The sequence below is a fragment of the Rhodamnia argentea genome, chromosome 7, assembly GCF_020921035.1.
Source record: "Rhodamnia argentea isolate NSW1041297 chromosome 7, ASM2092103v1, whole genome shotgun sequence".
Classification (NCBI taxonomy): domain Eukaryota; kingdom Viridiplantae; phylum Streptophyta; class Magnoliopsida; order Myrtales; family Myrtaceae; genus Rhodamnia; species Rhodamnia argentea.
In genome coordinates this window covers 12,961,344-12,969,696 of record NC_063156.1, presented here as the reverse complement: position 1 = coordinate 12,969,696, position 8,353 = coordinate 12,961,344, and the positions used below count along the sequence as shown (strand labels likewise).

At 41.4% G+C, this 8,353-nt stretch overlaps 1 pseudogene; it reads right to left on the bottom strand.

Annotated features, from left to right (window-relative positions):
• Nucleotides 1-1,018: 1,018 nt before the first annotated feature.
• Nucleotides 1,019-2,571, bottom strand: LOC115741874 (annotated as a pseudogene).
• Between the last annotated feature and the right edge of the window lie 5,782 nt (nucleotides 2,572-8,353).

Below are 8,353 nucleotides of genomic sequence, written 5' to 3'. Positions count from 1 at the left end.
CTGGGTATATTCCAATCCTAAGATACATATGAAGTGCCGTCTCTTTCTTAAAGATTTCATCCAAATCTTAAAGAACTGGAAATGTTGCTGCAATAAATAGAGTTGTAGGGTAATGAGTAAAACTGGGTTGTGTTCATTATGAGTATGGTTTGATGTTTTAATTATAGAGCTTGATTTTTAATTCTTTTTCAAACTGTGAAAAAAAAAGAAAAAGGGAACCGACCCGACCCAAAGACACAGGAAGCATGTAACTCGGGTATCGGGCCGGGTCGGGTCCGGCCAAGGCCGGCTCTGTTAATTTCGGGTCAACCCGGGCCGGGTCAAGACCCGACCCGACCCAGCCCATTGACACACCTACATATATAAATATATATATATATATATATATATATTCTCTTATTATTCCTCACGTCATCTTCATCTCACGACAAACTCTTCACGGGAGCGTCTTCAACCAAAAATACTGAAAAAAATAAGAAAAATATCTTTAGTTCAAAAATCGGTTTCTTGTGCTTGACCAAGGGTTTCAAAGTTGGTTTTTAATTTTTATGAATTTTATTAATTTTCTAAAAAAGACTGATTAAAAATCAGATGTCAACAGATATAATTGAGACATATGCTAAATTTGATTGTTAAAATAGTTCTAATGCCAATTCAGTCATAAACTTTTTTTTTTTACACTAACTCAATCGTAAACTTTTTGTATTTGTGTCAATACAATATATTTGGCCGACCGGCCTTGACATGGCAAAATTTTAATAATATTTCTTTTCTTTTCTTCTCTTTTTTCTCTTTTTTCCCCCTCCCCCTATGGTTGGCGAGGTTGCCTCACCTATGGTCATAGCTTGAGAGACCATCGCGAGGCACCACGTCGCCCAGATCTGGATGAGCCCAGCCTTGCTAGGGCCGTGATGATGGCATGGTTGGGTTCATTCTTAAACGATGGAATTTATCGAATTCATCTAAAGGAGAACAAGGTATACTAATCATCTCATGGAGAGAGTGGATTTAACTACGTTCATGCGAAGAAGGTGGCTCTAAGAGCTTTCTCCATAGTAGGATTGACCGCACTGTAGCCGCCGTCCACCCCCTGGTCCTGGCTGCTCACGTAATTTGGTTTCATCACTGGCCAAGTAAAGAGCTGCTCGGGCAAGGCTCCCGGGACTCAAGAGTCTGACCCTTCAAGTTGCCCAATTCGCTCGCCCATTTCTCTGCTTTCACTAATGCAGCTTCATCTCTCGCCCTCGGCCCTTGGATCCCGGTCCCCGCGACTGCGGAAGGTGACACACAGTTGAACCTTATCCCGTGTTCCCCGAGCTCGGCAGTTAAGTTCCTCACGAGACCCAAAACAGCATACTTCGAAGCTGCGAACGCATGGGCGAGGTCGCGAGGCCGGCAATGGACATGCAAGCGCTGCCGGTGAAGAGTATGCAACCCTCACGCCGTGGGATTATGACCCTCGCGGCGTGCTTGGCTCCTAGGAAAGCGCCGCATGTATTCACCCCGAAGAGTTTGTCTAGGTCGGTCTTTGGTCGTGTCTAGAACGCTCCGGATAGGAAGACTGTCCATGACACCTGAGTTGCCGTGCATTATGTCGAGCTTTCTGTGTTTGGCCACGGTGGGGTCCAGGAGGTTGCGGACATCTTCCTCGTCCGTGACTTCACAGCAGATGTAGCTGGCTCTTGCGCCCAGCTTGGCGGCCAGGGATTGCCCCGCTTCGTCTCGTGGAAGAGACGCACTGCGCTGGCTCCGATCCCGCTTGCGCCGCCTGTTACGATGGCCACCTTGCCTTCTAGTCTAATAGGGTGAGATGGAAAACAAGAGAGATTTGTCGGTTACACTTATACAATCGACCAACTAAGTATGGAGGAAACTTTCTCAATCTACTTGGACGAAGTAAAAGATCAGACTCCATTACAACTAAGTTTGGAGTGAAGTTCGTCCAATCATGCAATCTATCAGCTAAGATCACGACACTGGTTAAAGTATATTGCCACCAATCAAACGTCTTGATTGGAGGAACTTTCTTTTAATCACGACTGAAAGAAAACATGGCTCGAACATTAAATGCCCTGAAAGTTTTATACGTATCATCTAGATCATGAACTTTTGTCCACTATCAATCAAAGAAGAAAAGATACCGATAGACCATATGCTACATGGATCCATCCTAAAACCCTGTTCATATTGTATTTTAGGTGACTGACGAGTGAAATCAAGATCGAAAAAGCTCGACTGCTGTCCATATGTAGGTAACAAATCAATCCTAGGACTATTAAGAGCAACATCTTTCTAAAGCGCGGTCTCTAGATCTCTCGTCGAAAAGCATATACTTTTTCATGCGCTCCATCACGTAACACGAAAGATCGGTAATCGATATTTGATGCCAGTGCCACTTGCTATCAAAACAAGCTTTGAATGGATAGAGATGTGCACTGAACTCACCCATACTCAACACATGTAGGCGTACACACGTATTTATACATGCAATATACATAAAACTGTTAGGTGAAGATGCGCCTGTATTTGCTGATACGAGTACCTTTTTGACAGAGTGAACGCAGAAGCCATGCTCGCTCTCTCCTGAAGGGAAGAGAATGTGGTTTCGGCTGGCGACTGGTAGCTTCCTGTCGTCTCCCGCTTCAGCATATGCAATATATATAGCGGTATGGCAGGCAAGTGGCAAGATCGGCAAGAGATTGAATTGGGATTGGCAACAAAAGGGGCAAAAAAGAAATTATGAAGAGAAGAAATGAGGGAAAGAACGAAGATATTCTGTGTGGAAGTTAGTGCTCCCGGAGTTAGCCGGCCGTCAGACTGTGGAGGACCTGGAAGTGATGTTCATAAAGTACACCACCATGTGGAGATTAAACTAAATAATATACCATTTTTCTCTTCGACACGATACGTCTGATAAAACTCGAAGAAACCTGAGACTTTTTCTCTTTTCGAGAACCCATATGTGGCCCATTTGACCCGACGGTGCATGTGACACGCATTGGGTGCTGGTAATACCGGCTCCTCTTCGATCCTGGAATCTGGATTATGTTGAATTTGGTCTTATTTGACCATCAGATTTGGTTCCGGTGAACCATTATCGGTGCATTCCAATTATATAAGACGATAATTGTTTCACTCCTATGTAAAGGACACAAACAAGGTGTAACGTTCAACCAACAAAAAAAAAAAAAAAAAAAACAAGGTGTAACGTATCATAGTATACTTAAGTGTTGTGCCACGGGACCATGGTTTCAGATTATCATCGAGAGGCCTGTGCTACCATTGATAAATTATTTAGTAAATTCCTCTTTCCAAACATGTAGCATAAAGATCTCATTAAATTCCAATGTACATATTGCAAGAAGAAATGTGCATCTAAATTTTATCAGAATATATCTGAAGCTACAATTTTTATTTTACTAGATGTTTCACTGAAAAAGCGAAATCTCTTCTTAAATAAGATGGCGGAAAAGGGTTCTTGGACAAGCAAGTAAATAGCTGGAAATCAAAATGCATTAAAGGTAAATTTACTGGAAAAATTTAAAGGTAAGGATAAGTTACAAAGGACGTTGAGTTCCTAAATTTTGATCCGTATCAGACAGGGAGAGAGGAGAAAGTTCGTTGACTTGGACTGAATTGCGTTTAAATGGGCGAGTTGTACTGACAATTGGCAAGGCATATTAGGTCCAATCTCAAACCTACCACTTGTCTCAAAAAAAAAAAAAATCCCTTCAATTTTAGACAATCTTAAATTTGTCCCGAATTTTATTTTGTCTACAAAAAAAAATTCAATCTAGTCTCAAATCTATCCCCGTGATATGATCCCAAATTAACGTGACATTTCCACGTGGACAACAAATTCAGCACAATAAAAAAGTATTGAAATTCTCCAAAATGAAACCATTCTAAAATATGAAAATCACGGACGACTAACGGCCATTCTCGAACAGAGGGTTAACGGGGACTGATATTAAAATGAAAATTGGCATTTTTTTTTTTCGGACAAAAAAGAAAGTTCGGGCTAGAATTTGGATTGTATTCAAAGTTTGGAATTTTTTTTTAAACAAAAGAAAATTATAGCAGGTTTGAGATTAAATCTAAAGTTAGAGATTTTTTAGGGAATTAAGCTACGTAACTTTCTTCTTCTTACCGCCTTTATTTATATGCATACGATATATATATATATATATATGTATATATTTATTTATTTATCTATGTTTATATATTTTTCTCTTTTGAAAGGGCGAGGATAATTTATTTAACCTGGGGGGGCCCACTTCCCGCGTGGGGGCGCCATAAATATTTGAAACGAAGGCGCGATAAAATTTTTGGACCAGGGCACGAACAATGATGACATCCTTCGTAGCATGAAATTATCACGAAAAGGACAAGGGTCCATCCTTCCCTCTCAAGCTTTAATCGAGTGTTGCCCATTAATTGCTCGACGAAATGCCTCCCCTTCCCACCTAAAAGCTCGGAGACCCCCCGGCACCACACCAACTTCCTTACGCGCGAAAGCTCCCAAAGGAAAAAGAATCATGCGAGAAAAGTTTGGGGGGGTGCATACGCAGAGCGTGACCGGTGATGTCTTTCGCAAAGATGCTGTGCTCGTGCAAAAGTTGTACCGTTCGACCAACGGAAAAAAACAAATTCACTCCTATGTAAAGGACACAAACAAGGTGTAACGTTCGACCAACGGAAAAAAAAAAAAAAACAAGGTGTAACGTACAATAGTATACTTAAGTGTTGTGCCACAGGACCATGGTTTCAGATTATCATCGAGAGGCCCGTGCTACCATTGATAAATTATTTAGTGAATTCCTCTTTCCAAACATGTAGCATAAAGATCTCATTAAATTCCAATGTACTTATTGCAAGAAGAAATGGTGCATCGAAATTTTATCATAATATATCCGAAGCTAAAATTTTTATTTTCATTTTACTAGATGTTTCACCCAAAAAAGCGAAATCTCTTCTTAAATAAGATGGCGGAAAAGGGTTATTGGACAAGCAAGTAAATAGTTGGAAATCAAAATGCATTAAAGGTAAATTTACTAGAAAAATGTAGAGGTAAATATAAGTTACAAAGGACATTAAGTTCTTGAACTTTGACCCAATGTGTAATGTCATCCATGAATTTTTAATTTGCATAATGTAGTGCCTAAACTTTTGGAACATATTCAATTTAGTCTCCGAACAACATGAAAATTCTCAATATTGTTTTTGATCTTAAGTTAATGAAAGGAATATGATGAACATTTTTATATAATACATAGATTATATTGAATATGTATCAAAAGTCCGTGAGCCATATTGAACCAATTAAAAGTTCAAAAACTACATTACACATTAGACCGAAGTTTTATGGACTATTAGTGTTATTGTCCTTTAACGCCGTGCGTTATTTCTTACAATTGTGTCATGCAGCGATTATTGGCACTATCCTTGCAAACAGGAGAACTGTGTCATTAGGGGTGTCAATGGGCCGGGTCGGGCCGGGTCTCATAAAGGCCCGACCCGGCCCGAAATCAAACAGTACCAAGCTTGGCTCGGCTCAGCCCGGCCCGACCCAATACCCAAATCATATACGTCCAAGACATTCGGGTCGAGTCGGGTCGGGGCGGGTGTATGTCTCCTCTTTTTTTTTTTAAAATAAATCTAGCTTCATCCAATACACAACACGAGCTGAAAAGGAGCATAGAGATCAATCCGGAGATGCCTCTCTCTCTCTCTCTCTCTCTCTCTCTCTCTCTCTCTCAAAATCCATAAGTTGCTCATTTCTTTACCTCTTCAAGCAAAAACATAAAACGAACAGGTAGCATCATTACCAGCTAAGAAGCTTTAAGCTTCAGAGTCAACTCAGGGTCGTTGAAGTAGATATAAATCAATGAATCGGGTAAAAACCCAGCTTGATCTTAAACCCATTTCTTATCCGCCATCAGTCAGCACTTTCAACCACGAACACTGGAAAAAGAACAGAAAAAGAGAAAAAACTTCAATCTCCAATGATCGAACTTAGTGAAAACCAACTCGTGGAGTCACTTCAAACCTTGAGCCAATTACTACGCAAAAGTTCTTCATTTCTCAGTCCAATCAACAATTCTCCAAGCAAGATCCAAACTTCCGCTACGGTGAAAACACTCGGAACCAATTGAAGCACCTACTTCTCAATTACCCATGAATCTCCACCTCCACGAACGACCAAAAGACGATTAATCTATGAGCAAACTCCAAGAAAACGTGGTTATTCTATAGCTTTGACGAGAAGAGATCCGGTCAAGCCGATGGGGGGAAGTAAAAGAGTTGATCTCGGCGAGGAGAGATACAACGTCCCGTCACCGGTCCAGAGCGCTAAGAACAACCCAACGAACGTGACCTATCACGGTGGCAACCGAGACCGCGAGGGTGTCGAGGGGGGAAAGTGTGGCAGAGTGATTTTTTGAAGGAGGAGGTAGAAGAAGGAACGATGGAAGTGACCCAGAAGTCGTCATTACTCGTTAGGGTTTCTGAGAGGCGTGAAGGGAACAAAGAGTTAGCGTGATGGGCTTTTTGAGTTTTGGGCCCGAGTCGGGGCTAATGGTACCGGCCCTTATTGAAACAAGATCGACGTTCGGCCCGAAAATTCCCTAAATTTTTAGGTCGGGCCGGGTCGGGTCGGGCCGGGCCGAGTCGGCGCGGGTCTTTTTGACAGCCCTACGTGTCATGTGCGGCGGGAAGATCATCGAAGGTGTGGAACATGTCATGTTCGACCCAATGGTGAGCAAAAATTAGATGATCGTTTCAATTAAGAAAAATTATGAGTACTTCTTGTTGATGAGGATGACAGTTTGATTGGCATGGAGATAGAATCAGAAACAACCGATGCAAGGTCTCCGGATCGTCCACTCGTGAATGATCCGTATCGACCGTCTTTGAAATCACCTTTATGCATTTTCATCTGCGGAAGAAGTTGCGATCTGTTTTTCCCGTCCAGCAACACCAAAGTACTTCGTTTGAGGACGCTTGATCATGGGAAGACGGTTTCAACATCAGTAATTTTAAACAAAGACATGAGCATTTCCATCCAATCACCTTAAGTTCATCTTCTTCATGTTGATGATGTTGTCACACATTACCGGACAACGGAACTTATATGCTCTTTTTATTCATATAGTCTCCCTCTACCTACAAACCTAAGCTTTTGGATTGGACTTTCTAACACTTCAACACTTCAGTTGCTCCTGCCTCTTTCGAAGCAAGCACCACCGCCAATTCATTCTCATAAAGTCTCCGGCGGGGATCTTCCGTCCCTTGTCTACTTCCTTCCGGGCGGTGGCTTGTTGGGCATTCTTCTTCTTAGGCAGGCTTTTGTACTCCAACCATTTTCTTCTCCACTCTTGTTACTACTGCATCAGGTGGAGAGCAGGCAAAGGTAGGCTCACATTTCTCTTTCCATGTAGACCAGCCAAAGCTCGGCCAAGACCTCCTCCTTTGCATGCTTTTTCTCTTTGAAGCTGCTAGCTTAGCTTAAGCTATCGTCAAAGGTGGAGACTTTCTGCAAGAATCTATTCCCGCACACTCAAACCTGGACCATTCTAGCGTCCGGTCACAAGAAAAGTTGGATAATTTTCAATTTTGGGTAAATTTATGGCCGCTAACTCGAATGCCAGCTGAAGAACTTTACAGACAACTCAATAAAAGTAGGAAATTACCAACTCATTTGACATTTTTACTACTGCAGTTAGTAAAATTACTTATACTATTAAAGGTTCCTTTTGAGACGGAATGTTCCCTCAGAGACGTGTTATAATTGCTTGATTAGGTCTAATAACTCGATTCTTCGTATTTTCCGATATTTTAGTATTCATCAGGAGATTCATTTTAAAAAGTTATCGAAAAAATTTAAAAAAATAAGATCGCATAAATTGCCTGTCAAGCAAGACCGTCACTACCACTCCAATAGATGCGATCGGGTGTGCGCCTTGGACTATTTTGAAATATTTTGTGTTTAGAGACTCATATGTTATGTTCTAATTTTGTTCGTTAACTGATGAGAAAGCTTAGTTTCGATTAAAAAAAAAAAAAAGTAGATGCTGCCAAAAAATAAATAAATAAATAAAGGGAGATACATCTCATACAGATTCGTACTTCGTGGATTAACCGAGATTTTCTGAGATCTAGGATCGACTGAAGCATCGAATCCGTGACCTTGGACTTGTAAATCAAGTTTCAGACAACTCTGCCGACCACGAAATCGATCGCTACATGTGCTTTGAGGTTCACCGGCTTTACGGCGGCCGGGGTTAATGTTGATCCCACCTGTCGGCTGTAGTAACTAGTAAATGCGCGGCAGCTTTGAAAGGGAAAACGATAA